Source organism: Lampris incognitus, chromosome 4 (genome assembly GCF_029633865.1).
Source record: "Lampris incognitus isolate fLamInc1 chromosome 4, fLamInc1.hap2, whole genome shotgun sequence".
NCBI lineage: Eukaryota > Metazoa > Chordata > Actinopteri > Lampriformes > Lampridae > Lampris > Lampris incognitus.
Window position 1 is genome coordinate 29,497,102 of NC_079214.1, and position 15,112 is coordinate 29,512,213.

Sequence of the window (15,112 nt, forward strand, 5' to 3'; positions counted from 1 at the left end):
TCACGGTGACAGCATCCCAAATCATATGTCATTTGAGAAGAAGCCGGTCTAGCGGAGAAATTTGTACAAGTTTCAGTGTGGTAATGAAGAAAGGGGTTAAAATGAGAGTGACAACTCTCACTACTACTACTACTAGTACTAGCACTACTACCACTTTCAGCTTCTCCCGTTAGTGGTCGTCACAGTGGATCATCCATTTCCATCTCTTCCTGTCCTCTGCATCTTTCTTGGTCATGCCAGCCTCCTGTGTGTCCTTCCTCGCCACATCCATAAACCTCCTCTTTGGTCTTTGTCTTGTCTGGCAACTTCATATTCAGCATCCTTCCCCCAATATAATCAGCATCTCTTATACGCACATGTCAAAACCATCTCAGTCTTGCCTCTCTTGCTTTGTCCCCAAATCGTACAACTTGAGCTGTCTCTCTAATATACTCATTCCTAATCCTGTCTTTCAACGTCACTTCCAAACAAAATCTTAGCATCTTCAACTCTGTCACCTGTCTTTTCATCGGTGCCACTGTCCCCAAACCTTATCACATAGCTGGTCTCACTACCCTCTTGTAAACTTTCCCTTTAACTCTTGCTGGTACCCTTAACTCTTGCTGGTACCCTCGTCACAAATCACTCCTGACACTCTTCTCCACCCACTCCACCCTGTCTGCACTCTCTTCTTCACCTTTCTTCTGCACTCCCCGTTACTTTGAACAGTTGACCCCAAGTATTTAAACTCATCCGCCTTCATCACCTCTACTCCTTACTTCCTCACCATTCCTTCCTCCCATGTCATCCCTCTTGTTCATGCATATGTATTCCGTCTTGCTCCGACTGACTTTCATTCCTCTTCTCTCCAGTGCATACCTCCACCTCTCCAGGCTCTCTTCGACCTGCTCCCTACTCTCGCTGCTGATCACAACGTCATCTGTGAACATCATAGTCCACGGAGACTCCTGCCTGATCTTGTCCATCAACCTGTCCATCATTATTGCAAACAAGAAAGGGCTCAGTGCCGATCCTTGATGTAATCCCACCTCCACCTTGAACCCATCTGTCATTTCTACTACACATCTCACCACTGTCACACTGCACTCATACATATCTTGCACCACTCTTACATACTTATCTGCCACTCCCGACTTCCTCATACAATACCACACCTCCTCTCTTGCCACCATGTCGTATGCTTTATCTAAATCCACAAAGACACAGTGTAATTCCTTCTGGCCTTCTCTATACTTCTCAATCAACATTCTCAGAGCAAATATCACATATGTAGTGCTCTGTCATGGCATGAAGCCATACTGCTGCGCTAATCATCACCTCTCCTCTTAACCTAGCTTTCACTACTCTTTCCCATAGCTTCATGCTGTGGCCAATCAACTTTATACCTCTGTAGTTACTACAGATCTGCACGTCACCCTTATTCTTGAAAATCAGTACCAGTATGCTTCTTCTCCACTCCTCAGGCATCTTATCACTTTCCAAAATTGTATTAAACCATATAGTTAAAAACCCCACTGCCATCTCTCCTAAACACCTCCATGCCTCCACAGGTATGTCACCTGGACCAACTGCCTTTCCACTCTCCATCCTCTTCATAGCTGTCCTCACTTCCTCCTTGCTAATCCACCACACTTCCTGATTCATTATCCCTACATCATCCAACCTTCTCTCTCTCTCATTTTCTTTATTCATCAGCTCCTCAAAATACTCCTTCCACCTTCTCAACACACTTTCCTCACTTGTCAGCACATTTCTATCTCTTTCCTTAACCCCCTAACCTGCTGCACATCCTTCCTAGTTCGGTCCCTCTGTCTAGCCAATCAATACAAGTCCTTTTCTCCTTCCTTAGTGTCCAACCTCATGCAACTTGCCATATGCCTTTTCCTTTGCCTTTGCCACCTCTCTCTTCACTTTATGCCGCATCTCTTTGTACTCTTGTCTATGTTCTTCATCTCTCTGACTGTCCTACTGCTTCTTTGCCAATCTCTTCCTCTGTATACTTTGCTATACTTCCTCAATTCTCCACCAAGTCTCCTTGTCTTTCTTCCTCTGTCCAAATGAAACACCAAGTACCTTCCTATCTGTCTCCCTCACTATTTCTGCAGTGGTTGCCCAGCCATCCTGCAACTCTTCACTATCATCCAGTGCCCGTCTTAACTCCTCCCTGAACTCCACATAACAGTCGTCCTTCTTCAACTTCCACAATTTGATCCTTGGCTCCGCCTTCACTGTCTTCCTCTGCTTGATATCCAAAGTCATCCTATCCTACAGACCACCATCCGATGCTGCCTAGCTACGTTCTCCCCTGTCACCACCTTGCAGTCTTCGGTCCCTTTCAGATTGCGCCTCCTGCATAAGATATAATCCACCTCTGTGCACTTTCCTCCACTCTTATACGTCACTTGGTATTCCTCCCTCTTCTTGAAATATGTATTCACCACAGCCATTTCCATCTTTTTCGCAAAATCCTTCATCATCTGTCTCTCCACATTCCTCTCATTGACACCATACCTACCAGTCTCCTCCTCATCCCCTCTGTTTCCTTCATGCCCATTGAGGTCCGCTCCAATCATCACTCTCTCCTCCTTGGGTACACTCTCCATCACTTCGTCCAACTCACTCCAGAATTCTTCTTTCTCTTCCATCTCACACCCAACATGCAGGGTATATGCACTGATAACATTCTTCATCACACCTTCGATTTCCAGCTTCATACTCATCACTCTGTCTGACACTCTCTTCACCTCCAACACAGTCTTGATATACTCTTCCTTCAGAATTACCCCTACTCCATTTTTCCTCCTATCTGCACCATGGTAGAAAAGTTTGAACCCACCTCTGATGCCCCTTTCACCTGGTCTCTTGCACACACAGTATATCGTCCTTCCTTCTCTATCATATCAGCCAGCTCTCTCCCTTTACCAGTCATAGTGCCACCATTCAAAGTTCCAACTCTCACCTCCACACTCCTACCCTTCCTCCTCTTCTGCTGCCTCTGGACATGCTTTCCCCCTCTCCTTCTCCTTTGCCCAACAGTAGCATAGTTTCCACTGGCACTCTGCTGGCCAACAGTACCGGTGGTGGTCATTGGTAACCCAGGCCTCCACTGATCCGGTATGAAAATCTGATTTATGAGCCGCATGTTTGATTTGGCGAAGATTTTACGACGGATGCCATCCCTGACGCAACCTTTCCCATTTATCTGGGCTTGAGACCGGTACTAAGAATGGACTGGCTTGTGCCTTCTCAGTGACTGGTTTGAGAGTAGTAACTTACAATGGGGAAAAATTGGAGAACCGGGAGAGAGGAAGGGTGATGCAAGGTTCTTGGAAGGTTTAATAGCAAAGATAATGAAAGCGTAAAGTGATTTGTGCAAGAGAAAATACTTGGATGGCAATGTATATACTGTACATTTTCATAAATGTATATAAAAGATAAGAATCAGGGTGATGGGAAGTTAAAAAAAGAACGCCAAGAAAATGATAGACAAAGTCAAATTTTAGTGGAAAAAATAAATAGGAAAACGGTGATGAAACCAAGAGAAAAATAGGAATGAAGAGACAGAAGTAGTGCATTCAAGGGGAAAACTGACAGTAGAGATTACAGGTGACTGAACAGTGGATGTTGGATTTAGTTAACCTTGTGATCCTTTCATACTCAGAGTAACTCAGTCTGTCTAATTGCCAGGCTGTCATGTTTGAGATAAAAGCACCGCAGTGCTAATTAGGTCATAAATTGTTTATCAAAGTATCCAATATCCAATAGCACACACACACACACACACACACACACACACACACACACACACACACACACACAGATGTGGCCTTTGATGGCTTTTGTAGTTTTTGTCAGACTGCTGATAACTGAGCCCCCTTCAGCTGCAGTAAAGAGACAAAGAATCCAAACACAACTCTGTGAGTTGACATGACAGGACAAAACAAACTGATCAAACACCTCCAGAATGAGATGACAGAGCCTCCTACACCCACACCCACATCTGCATCTAGAAGACCACCACTCAAAATGACTGCCCAGGTGTTACTGAAATCCTATTGATGTGCTCTCCACCTTAACACTCATTACAGCAGAGTTCAATTAAAGCTCTAGTCTGAGATTTTGGTGAGCACATTTTAAACAGTGTGAATATGTGCACAAACCAGTGTAACTTTTTGCTTTCAATACCCCTTAACCTTGGGTTTTTTTTAGACATGGTGGATGGCATACATATTTTTAAGCTTTCACCATAGCCACACCTCTTTTTGTCCCACTTCTGATTGTTATTCAGGTTGAAACTGTATCATCATAAAAGCACTGCTCATGAAAATAAGGTCCATAGTCATAGCATTGTTGGAGAGCGAGGTGCTGACTATTGCAGAGTAACAGCAGTCTATCTAAATATTTGATTTGTCTTGAATGTATATGTGACTCTCCAAACTGAAAGTCTGGACTTTTTAGAGATAAGTTATCAATCACTTGTCTTCCTCTCTGTTACCTCCACCTTTCATTTTGCTTTTATTCAATATATCTGTGTGACGCCCTGCCTCTTTGTGTAAAATTGTGTATGAAATGTTGTAAATTCTTTGTTTTGCTTTGCATGTGTGAGTGAATGCATATTTGTGGTTGTGTGTGCTATACAGACCGTGAAGGAGAGGGAGAAAGAGCGAGGCAAATAAAGTGAGAGTGAGGGCACTCATTAATATACTTGATCATGCAAGTATTTATGACCACTTTTATGTAGATGTGGAGCTGTAAAATGGGTACAACAATGAGCAGTTATCACAGGTGTATTTGTGAGCCTGTTGCTCTAATAGGCAGTCACCTTGTTCTTGCTGTGTTGGCTCATTGGGCAAGAGGTTATCTCATGTTTCGATGTCAACACTTTAATCTTGTCCCTTGGTGATTATTCACTTTCCCAGTGCTTAATGCAATGCAGAAGAAACCACATAGCCAGCAGTGCTCTAGAGGAATAACCTCATTGTCTTCCAAGCACACTTTTCCAATTACTATGGAGTTTGTTATTTATTGCCCTCCCCCACTAGTCTAGTGTATCTATTTAGTGTGAGAAGTTTGTATTCGGTATCTAGTGAGTAGAAAACATCTTAGATTATACTCAGGAATAAGGTTGGTGAACCAGTTTAATTCTGAATGAAAGTGTCTGTTGACAATTAATGAGGCGCTTTCATTCTGAAAGCTCAATGCTCTGCAACTGAGACGGCAGCTGCCACAAGCCACATCTCACGTCTGTTCAGATGCATGTGAGTTCCTGCATCGGCATTGTGCAGTGTGTTAGTTTACCTTCATGCAAAGAATGAGAAAGACGGAGTGGCAGTGTGAAAGAGAGCCAGCGAAACACGGGAAGACACACGGGTAAAGACAGGGAGACGGACTGAAAGACTGAAATGGAACAAGAGTTGGCGAGAGGTTTGTTTGAAGGAGGCAGATGGAGCAACAAATTGACTGATTCATGATGTTTTGTGTAATGTTGGAGTGTACACCACAAAGCAAAGGCCTGATTTTCTAAATGTTTAAACGTAGAAAAAATGGATGTGTGTGTGTGTGTGTGTGTGTGTGTGTGTGTGTGTGTGTGTGTGTGTGTGTGTGTGTGTTTAGGATGCAAAAGGCATTTGCCAGCCTGTTCTGCAGATGTGGATGTTCTGCTAGAGTGATTCTGATCCCTGAGGGGGGGGGGGGTGCCAAGCTGAGTGCCCCACCATTGTTTGTTTTAACTTGTTGGCTCTTCCCTCCTTCCCTCCCTTCTGCTGCACTCATTTTCTCTATCGCTCTCAAACCTCCTTCCCTCTTTTTTATCCTTTTTCCTCCCCTCCTCACCCTTTCTTGCTTCTATCTGTCCTTCCTCCGCTCACCCAACCTCCTTCTCTTAATCCATGGCTTTCCTCCTCCCTCCACCACTCCTCTCCATCCTCCTTACCTCTTCCACTTACTTCTCCCTCTCCCCCTGTTGTCCTTTAACCATGCACTCTTTTCCTAATAAGGTGAAAGCTACTTAGGGGACATAACAGACCTTCACTCAATAACAGACCTTCACTCACATCTCATTCCCACTTCCTGTGTGTGTGTGTGTGTGTGTGTGTGTGTGTGTGTGTGTGTGTGTGTGTGTGTGTGTGTGTGTGTGTGTCCTTGTCTGTGTTCTTGTTAAGCTATATTTGTGAGGACCAATTCGAATGTGTAACAATAAAAGTGAGAACATTTTTGCAAAGTGAGGTCATTTTTGCAAAATGAGGACATTTTAGTGGGTTTCACTTCTCAAAGGGTCTATTTTAGGGTTAGGACTTAGATATACGTTTAGAATAAGGATTAAGTTATTGTCCCAGTAAGGGTTAAACTCAAGCATGTAGTTCTGATGGTTAAGGTTAGGCGCTAGGGAATGAATGTAGTCACGGAGTCACGGAGGGTCCTCACAAGTGTGTGTGTGTGTGTGTGTGTGTGTGTGTGTGTGTGTGTGTGTGTGTGTGTGTGTGTGTGTGTGTTGTAAGCAGGTGCAGTGATGTTGAGCTCATTTTCATCAGTGCTGCTGACCGGCTTGACCTGCTTGAGGATAATTATTTAGTGTGTGTGTGCACAGTGTGATGCACAGGGCGTGTGTGATGCGTCAGTGCAGTAATACTGGGGTAGTAGTGCTTGTAGTTAGTGCATGCTGCATGCTGCTTCTGCTTGCTTCTCTCTGCTCTCAGCTACTGCCGCCGGCTAGCCCTCTTTGTGGGGGTGAAAAGAGGAGCCGAGTGCGTAAGTCTCCCCTGCCGGTACATAGCCTCTCTACCGCCAAGACTCCTGCAGTGCCTCCTCGTGGCCACACACGGTAACTGGGTACCTTGCGGTCCCTGGCTAAACTGTAGGGGATCTCGGAGCTACAGTAGTCCCCAGAGGTCTAATGCGCAGGCCCATGTGAAGTGGATACGCCCTGGCATTGACCAACCACTGTCCCACTGCCTTGTGGGTAAGTGTAGGACGACAAAGGCTAGGGGAGCACACCCTGAGAGAAAAGCAATGTGCATGGCGGCGCACGATAGGCGGTCCTCTGACAGACTGGAGCTCCGGCAGCCTCCTGCAGCTGTGGAAGAGTGCTGGTCGTCTTGGGCCCCCCTTGCCACCAGATCCCACCCTCTCACAGTGAAGTAGTGCTGCTGGGACATGCGCACCCCCAGCGGCACTGTAAATAATCTCTTTGCGCAGGTATCCACCTCTGCCTCGGTGAGACCAGCAACCGGAATATGGATCAAAGTCTGGCGGCGATGGGGTGTCTGGTGACGGGAGCAGGTATGAATGCACTGGAAGCTCCTAATCAGACCCCTGCACGCCAGCGGCACAGGGCTATTCATGGTCGCCAGCAGCTGGGCTTGAGTGGCAGCTGCTCTCGGCAGACCCCTGTGTATCTGAGCAGCCCTATTTAGGAGCCACACTGCTCACCCCAACTGGGGAGGGGCCTAGAAAAGGTGGCCTAAACATTGCCCACTCAAAACATCCTGGATAGGCTACCGCACCTATCGGGACATTCCACTCTGCGGTCGAAATAAAAAAAAGAAAATAATTCCCTTTAAACCGGCAACATGGAACATAAGAACTCTGCTGGACGTTAATGCCGAAAGACCTCAGCGAAGGACTGCACTAATTGCAGCGGAACTCAATCGCTACAATATTGACATTGCTGCACTCAGTGAAACCAGGTTCCTGGATGAAGGCTCCCTGAAGGAGGACACCTACACCTTCTTCTGGAAGGGATACCCTGCAGGAGGACAACATCAGCATGGTGTGGGATTTGCAATAAAAAACAGCCTCCTACCAAGACTCACTGAAACACCGATTGGCATAAGTGAAAGGCTCATGTCGCTCAGGATCCCTCTGGCCAAGAAACGTTATGCCACCCTCCTAGGTGCCTATGCACCAACACTGCCATCAGAGGATGACGTAAAGGACCGCTTCTATCAGTCACTAGATGAGGCTCTCCGTCATATAACCAAGGAGGACAAGATCTTTTTGCTGGGCGATTTCAATGCCAGAGTGGGGAAAGACAACAAGGTGTGGAGTGGTGTCATTGGTGGGCATGGCATTGGGAAAGTCAATGCAAATGGACTGCGCCTCCTAAGCCTCTGTGCTGAGCATGGCTTGACCATCACAAACACCCTCTTCCAATTAAAAAATAAGCACAAAACATCCTGGATGCACCCACACTCCAAACATTGGCACCTATTGGACTACATCATTGTGAGACGTGCTGATACAAAAGACGTCTTACTCACTTGTGCAATGAGAGGTGCTGAGTGCTGGACAGATCACCGGCTCATCATGACCAGGCTCCAGGTGGAGGTACGCCCTGCTGTTCGTCTCCAAAGGTCAGGAAAGAAGAGGCTTGACTGTACCCGGCTAGAAAAGGCTGAGGTCCAGAACAATCTCCGCCTCTCTCTGGCTGAAAACCTGGAAGACATTGAGCTTCTCTTGAGCACGGATGATTCCATTGACAGGAAATGGTCTTCCGTGAGCTCCAGACTCTACAAGGCAGCATCCCAATCCATCGGTTACAAGAGCAGAAAACACCAGGACTGGTTCAATGACAACACAGGCACAATAACTTCCATACTCAAAGGCATGCATAAAGCACACAGTGCTGTCCTCAACAATCCCACATCAGCTACACTCCGGCAACAATGGCAAGCATCCAGGAGAGAGGTGCAGTCAAAATTGCGTGCCTTGCAGAATGAGTGGTGGATATCGAAGGCAAATGAAATACAATCCCATGCCGATAGAAATGATATGCACAACTTTTATGATGCAGTGAAAACCATCTACGGCCCAAGAAACTGCTCTGTCTCCCCCCTGAAGTCTGATGATGGTACCACCCTCATAAAGGACCAGAAACTCATCACAAAAAGATGGGCAGAACATTTTGAGACTCTTTTGAACCAGCCCTCCCCAACAGATCCCTCGATCTTGGATGAACTACCTGTCCGCCCCACCATCCAAGACCTTGACCTTCCACCAACCTTTGAAGAGGTTCATTGTGCAGTTAGGTCGCTGAAAAATAACAAGACCCCTGGCCCTGACAGTATCCCTGCAGAGATTTTTAAACAGGGAGGCTACCTCTGCAACCGTGCACTTTTCCTGTTCATCTCACACGTATGGAAGAACGAAACTGTCCCTCAGCAGTGGAGGGATGCTAACATCATCTCCATATATAAAGGCAAAGGAGACAAGTCCCTCTGTGGCAACAGCCGTGGCATTTCACTACTGGCTGTTGCTGGAAAAGTCCTGGCCAAACTCATGTTACACAGGCTGGTAAAACACATCTCAGAGGAGCTGTTGCCTGAGTCACAGTGTGGGTTTAGGAGGAATAGGAGTACTGTGGACATGGTGTTCACAGCACGGCAACTCCAAGAGAAGGACAGGGAGCAACATCAGAACCTCTTCATAGCCTTCATCGACCTGTCAAAGGCTTTCGACACAGTCAACAGGGACATCCTATGGAACATCCTCCTGAAGTTTGGCTGTCCACGAAAGTTTGTCAACATCCTTCAAAGATTTCACGTGGGGATGATGGCACATGTGACCATTGGAGGCCAGGAATCTGAGCCCTTCAGGGTGTGCACCGGGGTACGTCAGGGGTGCATCCTTGCTCCAGTTCTTTTTAACATCTTCCTCCTGTGTGTGACATTGCTGCTCCACAAGGAAATCAGGAAGGACAGTGGGGTTACTGTGGACTTCAGACTAGATGGAAACCTATTTAACATCCGTAGGCTCCAAGCGGTCACAAAAATGACATCGGAGCACATCATTGAGTTACAGTACGCAGATGACTGTGCAGTTCTGGCCCACACACCCGAGGCACTACAAGCTACCCTTGCAGCTGCTGCAAGGGCGTATGGTAGGCTGGGGCTCTCTATAAATGTGACAAAGACTGAAGTAGTATGCCAGTGGGCATCTACTCCTCCATCTCATTCACCAACCTTCAACATCTCCGACAAACCACTTGCAACAGTGGAATCCTTCAAATACCTGGGCAGCTTCCTCTCTGACGACTGCAGCATCGACAGGGAGATGCAAAACCGGATTAAACAAGCGTCATCCTCTTTTGGCAGACTTAGGAGAAGGGTCTTTCAAAACAAAGACCTCAACCTCCACACCAAAATATCTGTCTACTTGGCAGTTGTCATCACGACTCTCCTCTACAGCTGTGAGGCGTGGACCCTGTACAGCCACCACCTCAGGATGCTTGAGGCCTTCCACATCAGATGCCTACAATGCATCCTGAGGATAACCTGGCATGACCGAGTGCCCCATACTGAAATACACCGCAAGACCAACTGCATCAGCATGGAGGCTACCGTCACCCAGCACCAACTTCGATGGCTCGGTCACGTCATCAGGATGCCAAAGGAGCGCTTACCGCGTAAAGTGCTGTATGGCCAGCTACATCTTGGCTGCCGCTTGGCAGGGGGCCAGAAAAAACGGTACAAAGACCAGCTGAAGACCATCATAAAGAAGTGCGGCCTGAACCCGAGCCAGCTGGAAGACACTGCCGCCCAACGCTCCATCTGGCGGCAGCTCTGTCAACAAAGGGTGCAAAACCTCGAGAAGGACCGCGGTGATCGACGGACCAGAAGACGTCTGAAGAGACATGAAGCCAGTACCACACCTACACCCCCAGTCAGTGATTTCACCTGTTCTGTCTGTGGCAGACATTGTGGATCGCGGATAGGGCTTTACAGCCATAAGAAGACTCACAAGTGACAGAGGCAGGATTGTCATCATCGGACACGACGGACAACCTAAAGCAAGTGTGTGTTGTTTCTACAACATGCCTTTATAGTCCTTTTGTGGATGAGTTTAGTATAGCTTTTAGGTCAGATCAGATAAAGCTTGATGGATCCGTTTGTGTGGGAATTGGTAGTGTCTCATATAACACAGTATTTTGTTGTTTCATTTATGGAGCGTTGTTTCACAGCAGTACTTCTGTTCATCCTGCAGTTGTGCAGAAACAAAGGAGGACAAATTGAATGCACAAAATGCACCAAAGTAGTATCCATTGGATTTAGGATAAAATACTATTATTTTCTTTCAGGGGGAAATCGATTATCACAGTTTGTACATTACAAGAAGTCATCCAACGGGACACTAACGTCACGTAATGTTAACAAAAGACAATAGACTTCAAGATAGTATTATTTTCTGTGTTTAGCCTTCTAAATATGTCGGCACAAGGGATTTGAATTCAGATTCTGTGAGTTATGGAATGTTTCTGGCAAACCAAAACATCACACAACATATGTAGTGCACAGGTGTGTGCAGATAAGTGCATTAATATGGACCATCATGTTACTGGGCCAGTGTGTTAAGAGCTGTGATGGTGAGGGAATCAAGCTCCTTTCAGATTATGCCCTTTTTTATGAGTGGAGGGCAAAAGGTTTAAATTGTAGTGTTGCTGCCTTTACTGAAACCAAAACTGGACCAAAACGGTGACAAATATGCTATCCAAATTTACATTACTTCCACTAGCCAACACTGCTAATGCACAATCATGGAGGAAACATGGTTTTTCTTTCTGTATGTAATGTGATGTATTTTACTGTAATTTACATGTGACTGTGGTATGTAATGTATAGTGTCTTGTCATCCCCATATTTATAGGTGCTTTATGGCATTGATGATAGATGACTATGATAGCGCGTGAATATAAATGAGTGTGAGTGCTTTTAAGTGTGAGTCTGATCAGGAAAACGATTGTGTGTGTGTGTGTGTGTGTGTGTGTGTGTGTGTGTGTGTGAGAGAGAGAGCGAGAGAGAGCCGTTCCCTCCCGTCGACTTTATGATGAATTGGTTGAGCAAAAAAAACAAAAAAAACAAAAACAAAAAAAACTTCATTCCCCATGAGGTCTCTCGTGCTGTTTATCACAACAGCAGATTCAAATCAAATCAATTTTATGAATCCCTGTTTGTGTGGAAATATCTGCAGGATTACAGCATCTGTACTGCTCTCAAAGTTTCGTTCTTCTCTCTCTCTCGCTCGCTCGCTCTCTCTTGCTCGCGCTGCTTTTCCCTCTGTCACTTGTTTTTTCCCTTCCCTATCTGTCAGGTCTGACAGCTGGAATACCAATTTTGAGAGTTAAAATCATTCATCTATCTCTGGATGGGATGAAGAGATAGAACCACCCCCCACCCTCCATCCCCATACAGGCGCAGACAGACTCGTGCAGAGAGTTGTTTACCAGCACTAGCTCAGTAACAGATCAAAGACAGCAGAAATTCATTGTTAGCCTTCAATTCTTTTGTTAGCATTTGTTGTGAGTTGCTGGAGTCATTCTGGCTCTCCCTCTCGCATTTATAATCTACCCCCCCTCTCTCTCTCTTTCTCTCGCTCTCTCTCTCTGTCTGTCTGTCTGTTTACATTTCGGTGTCTTTCCTTCCAATTCTGCTTTGCTTCTTTCTTTTTTAAGGCTTCTCTCCCTCACTCCTCTCTCTCCCTCTCTCTCCTTGTCCTGACTTTGAAACATTGTCTTTAAGCAGCTCATTATCCAAGCTAATATTGTGTCTGCGTGCTGACAGAGTGCAGGCATCCCGCTCTTTTGATTTCCTTCCTTCTCCTCTTTTGGCTGAAAGCTTGCCTTTGTCATTAATAAATCTTTGAACTGTCTTTATCATCTGGGTGGACCACCCTTGCTGCATCGTGGGGAGATTTCGTGCCTTTTTAAAATTTCTACTGAACTTTCATCTTGAAATAAGCCTTATAAACAGACAGAAGACTATATAATGTGCAAAAAAATAATTCTGTTTCAGTGACAATGTAACATTCGAATAATCCAGAATCGTACCATAAATCGATATGGTAGATACATAGTGTGCAGGTCGTGGAACAGAATATGCATAGGACAAATCTGATGTTTTGGTTTATGACCTGCTTGAAGTTGTGTTACATTGGTGTCCTGTAGTTGAGTATATTGAACTACTGATGGTTTTGCAAAAAAGTATGAACAGTTCTCATTCTGTGAAAATAAGAAATATGAGTAAATAGAAAACAAAATCTAATAGAAGTCTGTATGTGCAATAATACAAACAAAATGGTGCAGTGAGGAGCAGGCCCTAAACACTCCCAGTGCAACCACCGAATCACACATACTGCTCATAACTCAATAAACACACACACACACACACACACACACACACATGCGTGCACATGCACACACACACACACACACACACACACACACATTTCTTCTTTTGTCATAAAACAAACATCAGAATCAGAACCATGTTTACTAGCCATGTAGGTTTGCACATCCATGGAATGTGGCTCCGGTTTTGTGGCTCTCAGTGTATTTAACATAGAATAACAACACTACAACACAACAATCTTCAGATATATACACAAGAATTGACTACAGACAGGCGAAATAAGAGGTGACAAAGTGCAATGGTGCAGATACATGTGATGTTGTTTTAATGTTAATGCTGTATTCAGAAAAAAATGTCATTTTCAATTAGCAGTGAGGTTAAACCCTGCATTGTGTTTGAAATAATAAGCAACAACCTTTCTCAAGGACTCTTGCCATTGTTTCTACAGCAGGCTTTTGTTTTTGGTCAAAACCAAGGGTCACTATGTGCTACTGACTTGTAACACATTTCTCTTCTCTTCTCTTCTCTTCTCTTCTCTTCTCTTCTCTTCTCTTCTCTCTATTTCTGGATGGGATAAGTAAGAAGATACATCAAACTGTGAAAGCAGTGACTATAAACAAACTGACTTTTATATACACTTGTTTTACTATCTGTCATTCTGGGCTCCTCTCTGTTTATCACTCCTTCTCTCTTGCTCCCTGTCCATCCTTATCCTCCTTCACTCTCTTCCCATACTACTCCTCTCCTCTTCTTTTCTCCTCTTCACCCTTCTTGCTATCCCTTCCAACCTTTCTACGTTCCTCCCTGCTGCTCACATTTCATCTCTGTCCCCATAACTCTTTTTTTCTTCCCTTTCACCATTGCCTATTCTCAACATCTCTTGCCTCCTCTCCTCTCCTCTCTTCGTGCTGCTTTTCAGTTCTTCTGGGGGTATAATCTCTCTCTCCTGTGCCAGCGTCTTGACACTGGCTTCTGGTGCGATGCAGAATTGATTTTAAAATCCTGCTGTTTGCTTTTAAAGCACTACCTGGTTTTGCTCCTTCATATACTGTGTTTCAGAAGTCCTCTCGCCACATAATCACATCATGTTCCTCAGGTCTGCTGGCGAGGAGCTGCTGGCGATGGGCTCCCAGCGTTACCACGAGCTTGGTTAAAAACTGGGGGCTAGTTTTTTGATTTTGTTTTTTGCTGTAGCTGCTTCAGTACCGGAAGTAATTTTCTCCTGCACATCTGTCAAAATGTAAAAAGTTGTCTTAAAACACATTTCTGTATTGCTGTCTGACTTACTGTTTAACACGGTTGTTGATTTTTTTATATTTTATCCCTTTTTGTGCTGCTACTATGTGTGCCCCCCCCCCATTCTGCAGAGCACTTTGGTTCGCACTGCCTATGTGTTTAAAGGACTTGTATGAATAAAGTTGATTTGATTAGACTTTCCTATAGCTTCATGACTTTTTGAGGACAGTAAATTGGCTACGTCTGGCTTCGTATTAGGTCTGGCATTAGATTAAGCCTATTTATATCACTCCTTTTGTCTTGCCCTTGTATTAGTGCAAAAGAAATAGACCTAATAACACAATGTATGATCTTCCTGTCAGACAGAGCTAGTTGGTGTTCTGAGAACTAGGACACAGACCTATTACTACATCCACCATTTGGTATTATAATTTAATGATTTCACCAAGGCCTTTTTACTTTGTAAGAGGAAAAGACAAATATATATTTGACTCAAAAAATATGAAAGATGTAGGGCATCCAAGTGGCATGGCGGTCTATTCCATTGCCTACCAACACGGGGATCGCTGGTTCGAATCCCCATGTTACCTCAGGCTTGGTCGGTTGTCCCTACAGATGCAACTGGCCGTGTCTGCGGGTGGGAAGCCAAATGTGGTTATGTGCCCTAGTCGCTGCACTAGCACCTCTTCTGGTTGGTCGGGGCGCCTGTTCGGGGGGGGGGGACTGGGGGGAATAGTGTTATTCTCCCACGCGCT

At 45.2% G+C, this 15,112-nt stretch overlaps 1 protein-coding gene across 1 annotated transcript in view; it reads left to right on the plus strand.

The window, feature by feature from the left end:
- The window catches only part of smyd3 (SET and MYND domain containing 3), a 148,135-nt gene that overhangs the window by 88,007 nt on the left and 45,016 nt on the right, over positions 1–15,112 (plus strand). The gene's annotated exons all lie outside the window — the stretch shown is intronic.